Source organism: Pleurodeles waltl, chromosome 12 (genome assembly GCF_031143425.1).
Source record: "Pleurodeles waltl isolate 20211129_DDA chromosome 12, aPleWal1.hap1.20221129, whole genome shotgun sequence".
Taxonomy (NCBI): domain Eukaryota; kingdom Metazoa; phylum Chordata; class Amphibia; order Caudata; family Salamandridae; genus Pleurodeles; species Pleurodeles waltl.
The window spans coordinates 64,237,468-64,258,767 of NC_090451.1; the positions used below are offsets into that span (position 1 = coordinate 64,237,468).

The 21,300-nt window shown below is 46.8% G+C and overlaps 1 protein-coding gene across 2 annotated transcripts in view; it reads left to right on the top strand.

Annotated features, from left to right (window-relative positions):
- STAP2 (signal transducing adaptor family member 2) overlaps positions 1-21,300 on the top strand; it is a 423,449-nt gene that overhangs the window by 57,609 nt on the left and 344,540 nt on the right. The window contains exon 3 of one of the 2 annotated variants that reach the window (XM_069217057.1): positions 11,201-11,372. The gene's annotated coding sequence lies outside the window, so the exon portion shown is untranslated. Of the gene's footprint in view, positions 1-11,200; positions 11,373-21,300 lie in introns of those variants that run through there. The other variant, XM_069217059.1, reaches the window with a different exon arrangement.

Sequence of the window (21,300 nt, forward strand, 5' to 3'; positions counted from 1 at the left end):
TCTCCACTAGCTGGAGTGCCCTGGGGCATTGTAACACGAAGCCTGAGCCTTTGAGGCTCACTGCTAGGTGTTACAGTTCCTGCAGGGGGAGGTGTGAAGCACCTCCACCCAGAGCAGGCTTTGTTTCTGTCCTCAGATAGCACAAAGGCCCTCACCCCAGGGGGTCAGAAACTCGTCTCTCAGCAGCAGTCTGGCACAGACCAGTCAGTCCTGCACTGAAGGATTGGGTAAAATGTAGGGGGCATCTCTAAGATGCCCTCTGGGTGCATGTTTTAATAAATCCAACACTGGAATCAGTGTGGGTTTATTATTCTGAGAAGCTTGATACCAAACTTCCCAGTATTCAGTGTAGCCATTATGGAGCTGTGGAGTTCGTTTTTGACAAACTCCCAGACCGTATACTTAATATGGCCACACTGTACTTACAATGTCTAAGAATGGACTTAGACACTGTAGGGGCATATTGCTCATGCAGCTATGCCCTCACCTGTGGTATAGTGCACCCTGCCTTAGGGCTGTAAGGCCTGCTAGAGGGGTGACTTACCTATGCCACAGGCAGTATTTTGTGGGCTTGGCATCCTGAGGGGGATGCCATGTCGACTTTGCCTTTTTCTCCCCACCAACACACACAGTCTACAATGGCAGTGTGCATGTGTAGATGAGGGGTCTCTTTGGGTGGCACAACATATGCTGCAGCCCTTAGGGACCTTCCCTGATCACAGGGCCCTTGGTACCACTGGTACCTTTTACAAGGGACTTATCTGTGTACCAGGGGTGTGCCAGTTGTGGAAACAATGGTACATTTTAGGTGAAAGAACACTGGTGCTGGGGCCTGGTTAGCAGGGTCCCAGCACATTTCTCAGTCAAGTCAGCATCAGTATCAGGCAAAAAGTGGGGGGTAATTGCAACAGGGAGCCATTTCCTTACACCCCCTGAATACCAATCCACCTTCTAGTATAGGCTGACCAGTTTCTGCCAGCCTGCCACACACCAGACATGTTGCTGGCCTCATGGGGAGAGTGCCTTTGTCACTCTGTGGCCAGGAACAAAGCCTGTACTGGGTGGAGGTGCTTCACACCTCCCCCTGCAGGAACTGTAACACCTGGCGGTGAGCCTCATTGTTACAGTGCCCCAGGGCATCCCAGCTAGTGGAGATGCGCGCCCCTCCGGCCATTGCTCCCACTTTTGGTGGCAAGGCTGGAGGAGAGCATGAGAAAAACAAGGAGGAGTCACCCACCAGTCAGGACAACCCCTAAGGTGTCCTGAGCAGAAGTGACCCCTGCCTTTAGAAATCCTCCATCTTGAGTTTGGAGGATTCCCCCAATATGATTAGGGATGTGCCCCCCTTCCCACAGGGAGGAGGCACAAAGATGGTGTAGCCACCCTCAAGGACAGTAGCCATTGGCTACTGTCCTACCAGACCTAAACACCCCCCTAAATTTAGTATTTAGGGGCACCCCAGATCCCAGGAAGTCAGATTCCTGCAACCTGAAGAAACAAGAGGGACTGCTGACCTACAATCCTGCAGAGAAGGAGGAAGACGACAACTGCTTTGGCCCCAGCCCTACCGGCCTGTCTCCAACTTCGAAAACCTGCAACCAGCAACGCATCCGACAGGGACCAGCGACCTCTGAAGCCACAGAGGACTGCCCTGGACTAAAGGACCAAGAAACTCCCGTGAACAGCGGCCCTGTTCAAAACCAGCTACTTCTTTGCAACAAAGAAGCAACTTTCCAAGACTGCAACTTTCCCGCCGGAAGCGTGAGACTTCTCACTCTGCACCAGACGCCCCTGGCTTGAGATTCAGAGGACCAACACCTCAGGGAGGACTCCCCGGCGACTGCGAGCCCGTGAGTAACCAGAGACGACCTCCCTGAGCCCCCAGAGCGACGCCTGCAGAGAGAATCCAGAAGCTCCCCCTGACCGGGACTTCCTGTAACAAGGGCCCGATGCCTGGAACCAACACTGCACCCGCAGCCCCAGGACCTGAAGGAACCGAACTCCAGTGCAGGATTGACCCCCAGGCGACCCTCTGCCTAGCCCAGGTGGTGGCTGTCCCGAAAAGCCCCCCCTGTGCCTGCCTGCACCGCTAGAGTGACCCCCGGGTCCCTCCATTGTTTTCTACCTGAAACCTGACGCCTGTTTTGCACACTGCACCCGGCCACCTCTGTGCCGCTGAGGGTGTGTTTCTGATGGATACAATTACCTGTGGATTCCATACCTAAAGAATTTTCCCCACGCGCCAGCTTTCGACTGAAATTTTCTTCTAGCTCTGCACGTCGACGATGACGTCACAATTGCCCGACTCCACGCGACGCCGTATGACGTCATCCAGGCAATAAAAGGTCCTCATCGACATGCAGACGTCAGTTCCCTTTTTTCCGCGCCTTGAGTAACGTTTTTTTCTTCAAGGCTACCAGGGAGCTACAGTTTCACTTCGGTGTAACAATGTCGCAGCCTAGGAAGTCGGGTTTTAAACCCTGTAAGCAGTGAGGAGGTCGGTTGTCGGTCACGGACCCACATGACAATTGCTTGTGGTGTCTTAGTTCTGACCACGAAGTCAAGGCGTGTGGTTCATGTCAACGCATGAATCCAAAGGCCCTGAAAGAACGGGAGGCCAAGTTATTTCTGGCTCGGTCCAAGAAGAAGAAGGAGAAGCATCACCACAGAGAATCTTCTTCTAAATCCTCGAGGTCTCATCGGCGTCATCGGGACTTTCGGCGCCGGCATGGATCACGGCGCCGGTCGAGCAGGGACCGCTCCTGTTCGAGATCACCATTGGCTCGGCGCCGACCGACGTGGGAGGTCAGCCCAACTGTTAGGCCTCCGCCGACTCCAGCTTCACCGGCGTCTCCTCTGTCGGTGTATAAAGTTGATCCGCATCAGGAGCCGAGGGCTTCTCCGGAGCAGGAGATGCCTGAGCCGACGCCAGCTTTACCCCAAGCACCGGCTCCTCAAGCTGATCCGGCGTTCCCGGCGCCGGGCACGGATCCGGCAGAATTTCTCAATGCTATGTTTAATATCTTTGCCACCATGGCGCCTGGAGGTGTGCATGCAGGGCCGTCAGGCCCTTTGGCCTTCGACATGGGTGTTCTGGCTTCTTACAGGCCGACGTCCTTCATGCTCTTTCTTCCTTTGGGAAGTACTGCTTTGGCGCCGATGCCTACGGTGTCGCCCAGAAGACCAGTAACGCCAACGACGTCCGCCGTCCCGGCGCCGATGGATTCACCACAGATCCAATCCACCTTAAAGATGCCTGTGGCGCCGAGGGATCCGGCGTCGGATGACTCCAGGGATCGACGACATCCGAGGTCTTCGGCGTCGGCTGACGCCTTATCGACTCCGGGCATCGAGTCCAGGCTCTGCTCCAGAAGGTTGGCTCTGAGGCTGCTGGAGGAGCAGGAATACGAGAAGCAGCACTTGGAAGAAGGAGAGATCATGGAGCCGTCAGGAGACCTGACCTGCAGGGTTTGGACACGGCAAGCGGTCTAGACACTTCCCCGGAGTGGGACTTGGCTTCTCCGGGGGTGTATACAGAGGAGGCTGCCTCTTTTCATGCAGTGATGCGGAAGGCAGCAGACGTTTTGGACCTTCCTCTTCCAGCTGCGGAAGTTAAGACCAACATCCTTACTGAGGTGTTGCATCTGGCATCAGCTGTGGCGGAGCCGCTTCTTCCATTCAATGAGGCTCTTATGGACCCCATTAGGGAAGTTTGGAAGAAGCCGGTGACTACGACTGCTGTGAGCAGGTTGGTGGCGAGACGATATTGAGTGGCCCCAGGTGATCCGGCATTTTTGTCCAAGCACCTGACTCCGGAGAGTTTGGTTGTGCAAGCTTCCTGTTCCTCTCGTTCTGCTCCTGGATCGTTTCCCGGAGTTCCTGCGGACAGGGAGTCTAAGAGAATGGACCACTCAGCTAACAAGGCCTTCTCGTCATGTAACATGGCTTTGAAATTCAAAAATGCTACTTGCATTTTAGGACGTTAAATTTATGCCCTTATGGACGAGGCTAAGGGGCACCCTGGATTGTCGCAGGAGGTGCAGAACCTTTTGTCAGACGCTCAGGTGGCGGCGACCCAGGTGATTCAATCTTGGCTGGACACCTCGGACTCGGTGGCCAGGGCTATGGGCACGTCCATAGCGACGAGGCGGCATGCCTGTCTGCGATCGTCAGGGTTTTCTCCTGATGTTGAGACCACACTGCTTGATCTGCCATTTGATGGAGACAAACTTTTTTGATCAAAAGTCGACGCTGCCTTGGAGCGGTTTAAGGAGAGTAGAGCCACGGCAAGATCCTTGGGACTGCAAGCAGCCACCTCCTCTTCGTTAAAATCATTTAGGAGGTTTAGAGGATTTGGTCGTGGTGCTTCCTTTCGTGGCAGGCTCCATGCGGCAGGACAGCAATCTTCAGGAGCTCTCCCTTTTAGATCCTTCAGGCGCAGGGGCAGGGGTAGTGTACGCACTAGAGGGACCGCCCAGCAGCACTCTGCCTCTTCCTTTTCCTCTGGAGGGGTGCAGCAGGGAAAGCAACTTTAGTTCTCCATCGCTCCCTGTTCACACTTCTCCTGTAGGGGGGAGACTATCCCACTTTCTTCGCATGTGGGAGTCCATAACATCAGACTCCTGGGTCACTGATATTGTGGGGAAAGGTTATGCTCTTCCCTTTCGGGAGTTTCCTCCTCCCATCCCTCCCCACCCATCCTTCTGTTCGGAAGACCATCTTCTGTTACTGCAACAGGAGGTGATATCCCTTTTGTCGAAAGGCGCAGTGGAGTTGGTCCCAGAGCAGGAGAGTGGTCAAGGCTGCTACTCAAGATACTTCCTGATCCCCAAAAAGGATGGTCGGTTGAGGCCAATCCTGGACCTGAGGATTTTGAATTGGTTCCTCAAGCAGGAAAAGTTCAAGATGCTGACCCTGTCACAGGTTCTTTTGGCGTTGAACGAAGGAGACTGGATGGTGTCCGTCGACTTGCAGGATACTTACTTCCATATTCCGATCCTCAAGTCGCACAGGAAGTATTTCCGGTTTGTGGTGGGATCGCGGCACTATCAGTTTGCGGTCCTTCCATTTGGTCTTACTTCGGCACCTCGAGTCTTCACGAAGGTGATGGCGGTGGTTGCAGCAGAGCTCAGAAGGAAGAGGATAGCAGTATTTCCTTATCTAGACGATTGGTTGATCAAAGCCAAGTCACCGGAGCTCTTGCGGCATCACTTGCACTCAACAACTCAGTTGTTGTTCGATCTGGGCTTTTCGGTGAATGTGCCCAAGTCTCACCTAGAGCCCTCTCAACGCCTCCTGTTCATATTGCCAGTACTGGACACAACATTGAATCGAGCCTTTCCTCCACCGCAGTGGGTTCAGGACATTCAGGCGTTGATTCCAATGTTTCAAACTGGAGCGGTCGTTCCAGTCCTCAAGGTACTTCATCTGCTCGGTCTGTTCACTTCTTGCATTCTGATGGTCACTCATGCATGCTGGCACATGAGGGCCCTTCAGTGGTGCGTCCCCAGGCAGTGGTTTCAACACAAAGGAGATCTCGAGGACTCAATACGGATCTCCAGAGACGCTGCAGCAGATCTTCAATAGTGGGCTGTGGTCGGCAACCTTTCGCAAGGAAGGCCGTTCTCGCTACCTCCTCCAGTGGCCATAGTGGTAACGAATGCTTCCACTCTAGGGTGGGGAGCTCATCTGAGGGACCTGGAGATCAAAGGTTGTTGGTCTCCAGTGGAACAGAGTTTTCACATCAATCTGTTGGAACTGCAGGTGATACGTCTGGCTCTGAAGGCCTTCCTCCCTTCCCTCCGCGGTCAGTCGGTTCAGGTCCTGACGGACAATACTACCACGATGTGTTATATAAACAAGCAGGGAGGAGTGGGGTTGTATCTTATCTGCAGAGAAGCTCTTCGGCTCCAGGACCATCGGATTTGCTTGGTAGCAAATCATTTGGCCGGAGTTCTGAACGTGCGTGCGGACAGTCTGTCGGCTCATTTCAACCGTTCACGAGTGGTGTCTTCATCCAGATCTGGCACTTTACATCTTTCAGAGATGGGGATATCCACAGATAGTTCTGTTTGCCACGCGGGAGAACGCGCACTGCCCGTCGTTTTGCAGCCTCCATTATCCGATGCAAGGAGCTTTGGGGGACACGTTTCAGATGTCCTGGAAAGGTCAGTTGCTTTACGCGTTTCCCCCCATACCCTTGATTCCTCGGGTTCTGAGGAAGATCCGCCAAGATCGGGCCCAAGTCATCTTAATAACCCCTGATTGGCCAAGAAGGGTATGGTATTCGGATCTTCTCCAACTCTCTCTGTGCCCTCCGCTCTGTCTCCCGTATAGGGCAGACTTCCTCTCGCAGGGGCAGGTTCTACACCCCCACCTCCAGAGCCTGCACCTTCATGCCTGGGGATTGAATGGGGCAATCTGAGTTCCTTTTCTCTCCAGATGGAGGTGGTGGAAGTTATTTTATCGGCCAGACGACACTCCACCAAATCGACCTATGCAAGCAGGTGGGCCAGATTTGTGCGTTGGTGTGGAGACAACAAAATTGATCCCTTGAGGGCCCATTTGTCTGACGTATTGTTATTTGCTCTATCCTTGGCACAGTGGGGTTGTGCAGTTGCCACAGTTAAGGGTTATTTATCAGCGCTGTTGGCTTTTCTGTGCCTTCCAGATCAACCATCGTTGTTTAAATCTCCCATTGTCTTAAGGTTCCTTAAGGGCCTCACTAATAAGTTTCCGCCCACTCCGTTTGTGATGCCACAGTGGGATCTTAACTTGGTACTGACCTTTCTTATGGGATCGCCATTTGAGCCAATGCACTCTTGTCCATTGAGGCTTCTAGTTTTGAAGACTGTTTTTCTGGTGGCCATAACATTGGCTAGGAGAATGAGTGAGCTCCAGGCTCTTAGCGTAGAACCCCCTTATATTTCCTTTTACTGGGACAAAGTGGTGTTAAGGACCAAGGCAGCTTTCCTTCTGAAGGTTGTTACACCCTTTCATTTAAGACAGTCCATTACTCTCTCTTCTTTCTATCCTCCACCTCATCCATCTAAGGAGGAGGAGAGACTTCACTGGTTGGATCCACGAAGAGCGTTGAGCTTCTTCGTCGACAGCACGAGGGAGTTCAGGGAAGATGATCAGCTCTTTGTTGGTTACGTGGGGAAGAGGAGAGGCAAAGCTGTCCACAAGAGAACTCTGTCCAGGTGGGTCATTCTTTGCATCAATGTATGTTATTCTTTAGCAAAGAAGGAACCTCCTGTAGGGCTACGAGCCCATTCTACTAGGGCTAAGGCTGCTTTTTCGGCCTTGGCTAGAGGTGTTCCTGTGGTTGACATCTGCAAGGCGACAACTTGGGCATCCCTCCACACTTTTGCCAAGCATTATTGTTTGGACTCTGAGGTTAGGAGGGATGGCCACTTTGCACGCTCAGTGCTGCAGGATTTCTTGGTTTGACTATTCAGGCACCCACCTCCGGAGGTGGTACTGCTTTGGGACTCTATTCTTTAGGTGAGGAATCCACAGGTAGTTGTATCCATCAGAAGAACGAGTTACTTACCTTCGGTAACACCTTTTCTGGTGGATACACTAGCTACCTGTGGATTCCTCACGGTCCCACTGCCTCCCCGTTGCCTGATTGGTCCTACCAAGAATTCCTTGGGTGAGTGCCCGTATATTGTACATATGTTTAGGCTGATGCAAGGTTTATATATATATATATATATATATATATATATATATATATATATATATATATATATATATGGAAACGTGTATATTTGTATATATATTTATGTATATATATTTTGTGTTCTTTATTTCTACTAGTTACGTTTCATATTATTGGAATAAAAGTTTCATTGATGTACTCATATCACATCTGTAATGTCAATGTTCGCCTCAAAGGCACGTAAAAAAATGGTGATAACTGACGTCTGCACGTCGACGAGGACCTTTTGTTTACCTGGATGACATCATACGGCATCACATGGAGTCGGCCAATTGTGATGTCATAGTCGACGTGCAGAGCTAGAAGAAAAGTTTAGTTGAAAGCTGGCGCGTGGGGTAAATTCTTTAGGCGAAGAATCCACAGGTAGCTAGTGTATCCACCAGAAAAGGCGTTACCGAAGGTAAGTAACTTGTCCTTTGTGTGCCTACTTGTGTCCCCCGGTGCTCTACAAAACCCCCCTGGCCTTCCCCCGAGGACGCAGGTACTTACCTGCTGGCAGACTGGACCTGGAGCACCCCTGTTCTTCATATGCGCCTATATGTTTTGGGCACCTCTTTGACCTCTGCACCTGACCGGCCCTGAGCTGCTGGTGTGGTAACTTTGGGGTTGCCTTGAACCCCCAACGGTGGGCTTTTTAAGACAAAAGCACATAGGAAGCAAGTCATAGGAATTGGGCGCTCACAGTGAGACCATAAATCATATTGACAATCCAAATCTGTCACGGTGCAAACGGTGGGCTGCCTATGTCCCAGAACTGAGACTTGTAAGTGTTTTACTTACCTCCTAATCTAACCTTTACTTACCTCCCGCAGGAACTGTTGATTTTTGCACTGTGTCCACTTTGAAAATAGCTTATTGCCATTTTTACAAAGACTGTATATGATATTGCTTTTATTCAAAGTTCTTAAAGTATCTAAGTGAAGTGCCTTGCATTTAATGTGTTTACTACAAATCTTGAACCTGTGGTTCTTAAAATAAACTAAGAAAATATATTTTTCAATATAAAAACCTATTTGCCTGGAGTAAGTCTTTTGAGTGTGTGTTCCTTGTTTATTGCCTGCGTGTGTACAACAAATGCTTAACACTACCCTCTGATAAGCCTACTGCTCAACCACACTACCGCAAAATAGAGCATTAGAATTATATACTTTTGCCACTATCTTACCTCTAAGGGGAACCCTTGGATCCGTGCACACTATTTCTTACTTTGAAATAGAATATACAGAGCAAACTTCCTACATAGAGTGAAATGGGCAACCCGCCACCCCTTGGCCACAGAGCTACAGTACCTGCTGCACTGCTCAAAGCTACACCCCATCTCATTGCAGAGTGTATCAAAGTGTGGAGTTTTCAATTATCGTTGCTTTTGAAGCATCATGTCTCGCTAATATCTACTTTCATTTTTGAGCTGCACTTCAAGGGTCAGACATGTAGAGTTGACGGAACATCTACCAGTCCCAAGCAGATCCCTCTCCCTTGGGTTTTGAGGCATTCTTTTCTTAATTACAGAAAAACATCCAGTTACTAACACAAACGCAACACCACACAAAAAGCACATCATGTGGCAAAGGAATGAACTCTCTTGAATTCTTGTGGAGGTTCCTTCAACCCAGTTTCTCCATCTGTGAATGATCTACTTTAATAGGGCACCTATTAATTAAAGCTAACAGGTTGGCCTTAATGTGATCAATGAGGCCTTTCCCAGAGAAAAAGTCATCTGTCTTTGAAGAAAATAATCAGTCAAAACTGCGGCAAGAATCTCCGCCAGAATTTTTTACAGCACAAGACATCCATAGAAGGCACTTTTTACATTGCAAAGTGTATTGTTCTGGGTCTGGAGTCTTGTTTCCAAGTCCTTGGCCAAGAAGTTGTGATCAGTTTTCGTTCAGCGTGGGCACACAGTGGTAATGCCTAGGCTCTGCACAATCCCACTGCACACTTGCTAGATACCTGGTCCAAATCGGTGGACAGAAACCAAGATAATCCAACATCATTTTCTATCCTGTAAGTAAATATTCTCTAAAGTTCAAGGCAGGGACTGACACAGGGAAATTTGTTATTGGTAACTCAGCTCCTGTCTTCATGGCAGTGCAGCAGCAACCGTGCAGCACTGCAGCTATAGTGATCAACATGGTTTCACATCTGGCCTTACCAGACCTGCCAACTTCACCAAAAACATCACAGTATGAGGAAGAGGCGGGGCCTTGGAGAGGGCGTGGCCTTGTGCCTAGAAGAGGCACTTTTGCCCCCACCCTGGCCCCAAACCCCCTCCTCAAAAAAAACAAAAAAAAACTTGCTGAGGCTGCTGCCAATGTCATGGGGTGTTTTCACACCCATTAATGGACAGCGGCAGTTAAAAGCCTCCGGAACCAATCTGAAAACCACTGTTGACAGTGGTTTTCAGCTAATCTTCCCTGCCACCGTGTGATATTGCCTCCTCACTGGGAGACCGTGTGAGGGAGCCAATATTGTGTGTCACAAGGTAGCATCGTGTGCGCGGCCAGGTCTGCCTTACTTAGGTCTTCACTTCCGTAGCATTGCCACGTGCTCACAGTGTGCACAGCTTCCTCCAGTTAGGAATACCTCTGCATCATTTTCTGCAAGCTCTATCAAGGAAGTTGGCATTGGCTTCAGTAACAGAGAGGTGTCGGGTATCATAACTTTGCGAGGGTCATAACTTCCACTGTCTTTGTTCACTTGTTCTAATTACAGGTGTAGTTAGAAAGTCTTCTGTACCTGTTTCCTCAGCACCTGCGACCAGCCTTCATTCTAGCTAGCAGGGGCGCACAGTAATATGGGGTCATGTTTAATGTGACATTTTTTGCTCTTTTCAAAGGGTGTTCAGTCTGTTTCTCAGCTGACAACTAACCTTGGATAGAACATGTTTGCTAGAGCCCTGACGAGGTTAAACTGCAGCAGCCACGTGTTCGTTTTCGGTTGTCCTTTAAGGTTTTCTGCATTAGCTTTAAGCCTGTTTTGTCTTGGAAAAAAATTATGGTTCTCTGAGGAATTCATCAGATTTAGGTCCTGCATGTTTTCAAACTAAACTCCCTTTCAGTCGTACTTTCTGCTGGCTTGCACCTACCGATTTCTTTATGCAAGTCTCTTTGGCATTAAAGACTGTTTAAAGTTTTAAAAAATATACAGAAGCACAAGAGTGCCACAGTGGACCACATTCTTGTTTTTTCAGAAGTGGATGAATGTATAAGTATTTTTACCATACACATATTTCTGGCATTTTACATTACAAGTTTCAGTGTAGAACCTGGCGGGTTCTAGGGAGCAGTTTGCTGGTGTTTGAATGTAAGTGCCCAGTTGGTCACACGAACGACTGACACCGGTTTTCTAAGAGTGTTAAATGAGGGTTGTCCAAACTTTATTCCACAGCCAACTATTCAATTCTAGTTTTTCAGTGTGCTGATGAATACTTTACTTTTATTTATTTTCATTGTTTATTGTCCCACTCGTCTGCAGAACTACAACCAGTGGTAGATCATTCTCGCACCTCGCCGCCAAAACGTGGAACACTCTTCCCACCCACCTGCACCAGACCAAAGACCTCCTTACCTTCAGGAAACTTCTCAAGACTGGCTGTTCGAGCAGTAGCAGCACCTTCCCTCCCCTTAGCACCTTGAGAACCTCACAGGTGAGTAGTGCGCTTTACAAATTCCTGATTGATTGATAGATGTAACAGGGATATTCAGAAAATTTGGCATGGTTGCATAGGTAGAATAATGTGTATACATCTAAGAAAGCACAGAGGCGCAGTATAGTTGGACTCGCCAAAATCACATCACTTCAGGCTTAAAAAAACAATAGACATCTCCAAGAAAACACACTAAACCAGCACCAAGCCAACATCCGATGCTTGAATAGTTTTAATGGACACTGTGGACACTAGGTCACCCTAGACTCACTTAACTCGAGCCTTTATACCTCAAGCCAGGCAATGCACTGAGTAACCCTTGAGGGGGCACTGATACAAATTTGTAAAACTTTCTGGCTAAACACTCTAAACCCTAACCATTAGATCGCTCTTACCATGGAGTATGCACAAAAGATATTAACCACACCCACATTACTGATGATCTGACTGAAAAGAGAAAAAAGACTGGTCTGCGACATACTCCACAAAGCAAGGGCATTAAAGGTACCCAATTCCCAGCGCAGTTTGATGTCATATTTAAACAATGCTATAAAAATTAGAGGTGGGTGAGCCTACAATTTAACACGGAGAGCATAGCTAAATTTCTAACCTAGGTAAAGCCCATACATGAGCCAAGCTCCAAATACGTTTCCTATGAAAATCATACAACAAATATCGCTTAAAATATGATAGTCTCTTACTTCAAAAAGTTATTTCTTTAAAATGTGGAATGACATTAATATGTCACATTATAGCATTGTACTGAGAACTACTAATTAAAAGTTAATAGTTTTTGAACCTGAACTTAGAACTAGAACTATTTCTGCCCCCATCTCCACGCTGGTGACTGTGCCATTAGTGAACCAAAATGCAAGACGCTTGTCACAGGAAGCCTGTATGTGGCCCAGATTGATATAAACAGTGGCATTATAGTCTATTACATCAAAGACAATAGGTTTTCGTGTAGCTGGTGTTCTGAACACAGGTATTTGAAACTGCTTTCATACGCACTTACAAATAAAAAAGAGTTTTGGTGAAATGAAATATGTGCCTAAGATCACACAGTTTAAGTAGGAAGCTACAATTTTCCACATATTCTGGTTTCACTTTGCAAAAATTGGCCTCAAAATGGGTATCTGTTTCTCTCCTTTCTATGTTAATGCTTTGTTTTTGCCTTTTTGTCTGCAGTTTTATATAGCGCAAACTCAACCCGAAGGTATTGGAGCGCTTTATATGAGCACCAGCTCCATTGCACAAGGTCACATTTGCTTTTTAGGCACAGGAAACATGGACGTTAAATCATAAAAATGCCAGGGGTAGTGGCAGTGACATCACATGCCTTTTAACCTCCACTTTTACTCACACACATGCACACAAATTCACACTTACATACACTCTGTCACATAAACATACTCCCAGCCGCAAGCATGCATACAACATACACTTGAAAGCTTTTTTTTTTTTAACTTATCTCAGCTGCCATGAAAAGGCATATTCCAGCTAATCGTACTCCGTTTGTATCACACTAATAGTGAATAATATGCTATTATTCACTATTAGTGTACTACAAATTGGCAGAAAACTAGGAGTGGAGCCCCGACTGACGCCTACCGCAGTGCCAGGGGTCGCAGTTGCAGCCCCTAAATGACTTCACGGACACGAAGATTAAGTGATTCCCCTAGAATCACAGGAAGTTGAGCCAATGCCGAGACTTGAACCTGGCTTCCCAGTTCCAAAGTCAGCGCTCTGGCCATAGCGCCACATCCTAAGTACAGCGGAGGGCAGGGAGAAGCCACGTGAAAGCTGGACTCGTTATGGGCTGGTGGTGAGCCACAGTCGGGCTTCAGGCTAGAGCTGCAGTGACTCGCCCACCTCTAATAAGAATATCTGTTAACGTAACATCAATATTACTTTCTCTTTTTATGTGGGCAAAATAGAAGCGAAAATGGTAGTGCTGCTGCTGGACCACAGACACTCCCTCAAGATTTGTAGGGCTGGGAGACAAAGACATCTTTGCTGCTGCGTGTTTCTTCGCAGCCACACAAGCCCTGTTTAGAGTCCGTGCTTTCAGATCTAGTGCCTGGTCTCTTAGAAATGCAAGGCTGAGCTGGGTGGGACAAACGAGTGAGGAGCGAACACGTGGCCCAACACCGCCTGGCATATCCACAGTGGCCGTAGATGCAGCGTCATTACCAGTCACTGTGGGGATCTGTAGGTGGGAGGCGACTGTGCACCGCTTACTGGAAGAGGCAGTCATTGTGAACCCGTTTCTGGTTTCAAGTTACATACTTTCACGTAAATGCAAAAAGGCAAAATTGTACTCCTGCATGAAACATTTTGAATACATTAGAAATGCCCTGTGGAGGTAATGAATCGGTCTGCTTTTGGTTTTTAGTGCCCCAGCCTGGAGTTCAGCCATTAGAAATGTGTTTAGCATTTGTAAGTAGAATGTTTCACTTATGAATTTGTTTGTTGGATTGTTATGAAAGCATAGACATTTGTTCTTTACCGAAAGTGCTCTGCAGCTCTTCTCTTTCATTCGTTCCCAACCTAAAGTATGGGCTTGGCACCCATCAAGTCAGATGGAGCATGAAGAATGGGCATTGCACCAAACAAGGAACTAAGGACCAGATGTACGAAGACGTTTTCAAGTCGCAAATGGCGAATCAGCCCGTTTGCGACCTGAAAAATTCTATTTGGGATGTACAAAGCCCAAACTGCGAGTCAGTAACTTGTTACTGAATCGCAGTTTGGGTTTTGTGATTCGGTATTAGGAAGGGGCGTGACAAGGGCGTCCCTTCCTAATACCGAATCCAGTTGGTATGTATGATTGTTTTGTGACCGCGAATGCAGTCGCAAAACAATTGCAGTTAGCACCAGTTTCAAACTGGTGCTACTCCATTCGCAAACGGGAGGGAGTCCCCATGTGACCCCTTCCCCTTTGTGAATGGTAGCAAAAATATTTTTTCAGAGCAGGCAGTGGTCCTATGGACTTTTCATTTTTGCTTTTGAAATGCATCTCGTTTTCCTTTAAGGAAAACTGGCTGCATTTAAAAAAAAAAAAAAAAGTTTTATTTAAAAGCAGTCACATACATTGTGGTCTGCTGTCTCCAGCAGGCCACCATCCCTGTGAGGGCGGCCATTCCCAATAGGGTCGCAAATTGCGACCTACTGTATGAATATTCATGAGGTAGGTCATTTGCGAACCAATTGGGAATTGCAAACAGTGTCATTGACATGGACATGTTACCCAGCAAGCAATGAGCATCATACAAAATGTGCACAGAACCCAACATGTTAAGAGAAGCCAAAAGTATAGGCACGGCATCCATGAAGTCTCAAACATAATGTACAGCATGGCACCCAAGAAGAGGAACATCAAATATGGACCTCCGTACACCTGGACCCCCAGGTATCAGAAAGTGTGAGTAGCAATTGGTATACCAAAGGACTCTGTCCATAAAGGTGCCTTTGCACCCTGATCCGACAGAAGGAAGAGAAACATCTTTGTTATGTTCATACGTAGGCCAGATCATTCACCAAAAACCTCCAGCGTCTGCATAATGGACGGCAGCCTGGTGATGCAGTTCTGTAAGTATATCACAAAGTTGTCTATGTAAAGGGATATGATGTGTTTATGTTTGTTCAGTGTCAGTCCGTCTTCCTGGTGTAGCGTGCTGTGTTCACATGACAGCAGTTCCATGGTGTGTGCGAACATCAGCGCAACAGCAGGCACCCCTGCCGGGTGCCCCTGCATAATCACTACCATTCTGAGTACTCGCAGCTGAACCAGGTCTTTGCTCTGAGCTCAATATCATACCTGTAACTAGACTATCGGGTCGCGGCCGAACCCAATGCTATGCAAAACCACAAATAAGTACTTCCAAGATATGCTGTCAAAGGCTTTTTCCATGTCCACCGACACTGCAGCCGCACGATCGAGTCTTATCAGCAGTGCATCCATGATGTGGAATAACCGTTTGTAAAGTATTTCTCTCATGGACAAAACTGCATTGGCCTGGGTGGACCAGGATTGGTAGGCAGGGCAGGATTCGATTTGCAGAGACTTTCCCTAGGATCTTAGATTCGAGGTTGAGGAGGGGCCTGGTCTATATGTACTCCTGTCCGACAGATCTCTCCCTCATTTTGGGATCATAACAATGACCGCCTCCCGGGAAGCATCTGGGAAAGAACCAGCTCATGTGCCTCCGTGTACATTTTAGCAAAGGGCTTAATGAGTTTCGTTTCGGTGCATTAGTAAAATTCCAGGGAAAAAACATCACTGCCCGGTATCTTCCCCGTCTCCAGGTGTTTGATTGCGTGTCTTATCCCCCCCTCTGTGATAGGTTCCTCCAGTTGCTAACTAGCCTCTGGGGTCAGTGTGACGAGAGGTGTTTCAGCCAGAAGAGCGATCGGGCACTCCACCAGCCCTTCCCTGGGTGTACTGCGCAATGACTGTCAGTAAACCAAGAACACAGCCATTGTGTCAGCTTTCTTGTGTACATGGGGTCCGTATTGCACCCAGAACATGAAGAGGAATTTAAGCTATGAGCATGGCACCCAACAATTAAAGAGATATACAAACTATGTGCATGGCACCCAACAATTAAAGCGATATATAAACTATTAGCATGGCACCCAACAAGCAAAGAGATATATAAACTATGTGCATGCCACCCAACAAGCAAAGAACAGCATAATGTACAGGCATGGTATGCAAGAAGGAAAGAGGAACATACAATATGAGCAGAACACCAAATATATAAAGAGGAGCATAATGTATGGGCATGGCACCGAAAAGAAGAACATATTGTATGAGCATGGGCCCAAGAAGAGTAACATAAATAATGGGCATAGTACTTAACGATTAAAAAGATACGTAAAGCATGAACATGGCAGCTAAGAGGTAAAGAGGATCATGAAGTATGGGCATGATACTGAGGAAGTAAATAGGAGCCTATATAAAGGCAGGGTACCCAACAAGTAATGAAGAGACTAAAGCAAGGCCTCGGCATCCCAGACAGATGACCCCATCTTAGAACCTCACTATAACGGCTTAGTCTGGGGTCAGGGTTCAAACCTGCAGAGCATTTTTTTCTGTCAGTCTTTCCAATATCCACCAGCTTTCTTGGCTCGGAACCCAAGCCTCAGTACTTGTTGTCTTTGCCTAACTCCTGTGCACTCTTACGTAATTTAGATCAATGGAGTGCTGTGCTGAAAGAGGAATGGAGAACATTTCAGTTTTTTTTGCTGGTCATGCACCACTTCACAATGTTATTAATTAACTCCCTAGTTGCTGGGTCTACCCACCCCCCACCCCCACATAAGCTATACACACCAAATTTGTGTCATTTTTTCCAACATCCTTGGGATTCTAAAGGTACTCAGAGTTTGTGGATTCCCCTGGAGGAGACCGAGAAATTAGGTAAACTACAGCTAAATTTGTTTTTTTGGGGGAAAAATAGGAAAATGTGAAAGCATCTAGTTTTTTTCCCTGTAAATAGGATCAACGAAGGGTTTGCAGTTCCAAGATTACAATCTTCCTAGTTTTCAGGAACTGGCAGACTTAAATTAGAAAAACAAATTTTTCAACACAGTTTTGGCATTTTACTGGGACATACCCCCACTTTTACTATTTTTTGTGCTTTCAGCCTCCTTCCAGTTAATGATAGAAATGACTGTGAAACCAATGGTGGATCCCGGACAGCTAAACATTTCTGAAAAGTAGACACAATTCTGAATTCAGCAAGGGGTCATTTGTGTAGATCCTTCAAGGTTTTCCTATAGAAAGTAACATTTGAAATAAAAAAAATAATTTTTTTTATGGTAAAACAAACAGCCATTTCTGTCTACATTTTCTTCCGTAACTTTTTCCATCTATGGCAGATTTTTAAAAGCAACGTACTGTTACGTCTGCCGGACTCTTATGGTTTCGGTGATATAGGGCTTGTAGGTTCATAAAGAACCTAAGGTATCCAGAGCCAGTAAATGAGCTGCACCTTGCAATGGGTTTCCATTGTATACCAGGTATACAGCAATTATTTTGGTAAAATATAAGGAGTGAAAAATAGGTATAAGGAAACCCATGTATTTCCGAAATGGGCACACGATATGGAGTTTAGAAGCAATGGTTGTTTGTGCATCTCTGAATTTGGGGGTACCATACTAGTATGTGAATTACAGAGCATTTCTCAAAATGACTTCTTTCTGAAGGCACAAATGTAAAGAAAGACAACTGGCAATAACACTTGTTCTTCTATTCTGTGTTCCTCAAAGTCTCCTGATAAAAATGGTACCTCATTTGTGTGGGTAGGCCTAGTTCCTGCAACAGGAAATGCCCTAAAACACAAGGTAGACACATCATATTTTTCAAATTAATTTGCAAAGTGCCTATGTGTGGATTTTGGCCTCTAGCTCAGCTGGCACCTACGGAAACCTAGCAAACCTATACATTTGTGAAAACTAGACACCTAGGGAAATCCAGAATAGGGCGACTTGTGGGTCTCTCACCAAGTTCTGTCACCCAGAATCCTTTGCAAACCTCAAAAGGCGTCTAAAAAAACAAATTTTCCCTCACATTTCAGCGATGCAAAGTTCTGGAATCTGAGGGGAGCCAAAAACTTCCTTGCACCTAGCATTCCCCTAAGTCTCCCAATTAAAATGGTACCTCACTTGTGTGGGTAGGCCAAGTACCTGCAACAGGAAAGGGCCCAAAATGTACTGTGACAACAATGATAACTGAGGTGAGTGTACTAATTAGTCCTGAGATCTGAAACCATTTAGGGAAACCTACCAAACCCAGACATTTCTTTAAAAGAAAATAGACACCCAGGGAAGTCCACGGAGGTATGGCTTGTGTGGATTTCCCAATTTTTTTTTTTTTTTTACCCAGAATACCCTGCAAAGGTGAAACATTGAATAAAACCACTATTTTTTCTTGCATTTCTGTGAAGTAAACTACAGGAATATGCATGGATCCACAAACATCTTACCACCTAGCATTCCCCAGGTTGTCCAATAAAAATGCCACCCCACTGGTGTGTCTGGGCCTACTGTCTGTGAGAGGAATGGATCACATAAGGGTCAATGGTAGTCCTTGCATGAGGGCTACAGTTGACCCTGGAGTGATCCATTCCTGACGCGGGCAGTAGGCACAGGCACACAAGTGGGGTTGTGTTTTTATTAGGGCAAGTAGGGAAACACTGGGTGGTAGAAATTTTGTGGATCCCTGCAAATTCCTGTAGTTTACGTGATAAAAAAGCAAGGACAAACAGAGTATTCTGGGTAAAGAACTTTGCGGATTCCCCACTCGCCACACCTCCATGGACTGCCCCGGGTGACTATTTTTCAGAAATGTCTGGGTTTGGTAGGTTTCCCTATGTGGCCTCTGAGCCCAGGACCAAAGACACAGGTGACGTATTACAAAACCAGGCTATTTTGTGATAGGTAATTTCGATGTCTCCATAATACGGTCACTTGCCCACCCACACAAGTGAGGCAATGTTTTTCTCAGGAGGCTTAGGGGAATGCTAGGTGGTAGAAAATTTGTGGCTACCTGCAGATTCCAGGACTTTCTCCCACGGGAATGCAAAGAAAATGTGTTTTTTAAGCAACATTTGTGATTTTAAGGGTATTCCGGGTGAAGGAAAACTGGTGAGAGCCACACAAGTCCTGCACCCCTGGACTCCCCTGGACCTAGTATGTTAAAGTTAATCTACCGCTCTCACTAGTTGGTTTTAGCACATCCCGAAATTATGGTTTCAAAGCATGAATACTTGTCAAAGTATCTGAATATTGAAACCAAGCCTTCTGAAGGTGAGCCATAAGGCCACTTTACGGCACCAAAAGCTTTAGGGTCCATTCACATGCCATTCACGCACAACACACAGCACTTTCATACCACTGGCCACGGGCCCAATCCAACCAATCACTGCGCTCACATAAATTTACAGCCACCAGACAAGGGTCCATCACATTTATACACCACAGGGTGGAATACGTTTGACTACATTTTACCACCTGTCAAGTAACCGCCTCCTTCTTCCTGAACATTACCAAAGGCATGCATAAGGAACCTTAACTGATGGCTCCCACGACAGCCACATGAGGCTCAGGAAGACATGTTTTTCATGCGCCTTTAGCGTACTCACTATGCTAAATCCAACTCCTTCCAGTTTGTGGATGCAAGTTGGGGGGGATCCAAGTATGCCTTGTGATGCCTATGCCTCGAACTAAGCGACCATATCTACCTTGGAAACTATGGCAGACATGCAGAGGAATTTTTGAAAAGTTCCCTAAAGAGAACGTCATAAACTATGAAGAAGCGTAGTGTTTGGCACACTGGGTAGTCCGTGAGAACATAGCATATGTCCCTGCCACTGTTATGTGCACTGCTGTGACTGTAATGCACTTATCATACAGCAAGTTGAACATCTAAGTTCTGACGGAGGATAAACATGGCAAGCAGGTCAAACACTGAACCATACGTGTCATTGTCCTTCAGTGCCAGCGTGGCACCAATGGGTTTGAATTCATAGGTGTAGATGATGTGCATCTGTACTACCTTTACTGCCTGCCCTCTATCTGTGCAATATCCCTGGGAAAGCACACCTACCATAAGCTTTTCTTAACTGTTCATGTCTCTATCCTCATCAGAGTCCTGACTAATCCTGTACAATTGCCAAGTGAACCTGTACTAATGCCTTCCGCCATTAGCTACTTGAAGCTCAAGAAAACATGTCTTTCATGCGCCATCAGCACACTTACTGTGCTAAATCCAACTTCTTCCAGTTTGTGGATGCAAGTTGGGGGTGTCCGGGTATGCCTTGCGATGCCTATTCCTCGAACTGAGGGAGCATATCTACAGTTGAAACTAAGGCAGACATGATGATGAATACTACCTAAGGCCTCTAAAGTAAGAAGTCAAACAAATGTCCTGTGGAACTCATTCACCAACACGTCTACTTTTGCTTTGAAAGTGAAGCTACAAATTGGGTTTGCACATTTTCAAACAAGTAGAAATGTTGGTGAATATGCCCCACAGGACATTTGTTTGACTTATTACACTTACTCTGGTTCTTGTTGGCAATCATGGTGGTCCTTGTGTAGCGTGCACTTCAAAATTCAGTCACGCCTTTAACATTTTGCCACACAGGATACTCCGTGACAATGTGACATATGTTCTATCCACTAGTATGTGCAGTGTGGGAACTATAATGCACGTTAATCAAACAGAACACCTACCACGTTCTGACAGCGGATAAAAGTGTCGAGCAGGCCATAAGGAAGTCTATGATTTCCTGAAGTAGATGAACTAAAATTCTGTGGCTGCTTGCCTAACGAAGCAGTAGCCCATAGACTTTCGGTATCCATGCACAGCGACTGAAAGGTTTACCCAACGGCAGCTCCACCTCAGTCGATTTCCCAGAACTTTGCTTTAGTATGATACAGCGTAAAGCAAGTAGGGAAACAGAGGCCTGGCTGAGATGGGCACCGAGGACAGTAAACAGGACTCTCATGTCTTTTTCTCTGCTTCGAGCACACTTTACATCGACTACGCGGTCGATCCGTTTTGGGTGTTTTAGGAATGCGATCATCAATGTGTTGCTTCTTCAGCCTTTCCACGTCCTCCAGAACATAGGAAGTGGAGGCTGTTGCTTCTTTAGCAGCTGTGAGGCTTTGAATTACAGACAACTGGAAGTCAAGGAAAGACAGAAGTCTTTCTGTGGTTGTCTGACAATAAACAACATACGCATTGTATGTTGCCATCTGGATCAGGTGGGTGAACAGTTTCTTGTACCAAGTGCGAGCTTTATGACATGCATTGTATGGTTGAAGAACCTGGTAATTCTTGTCCACTCCACCCATGTATTTATTGTAATCCAGTATACAGGTGGGCTCGTGGACTTCAGCCATCTGACCCCAAACC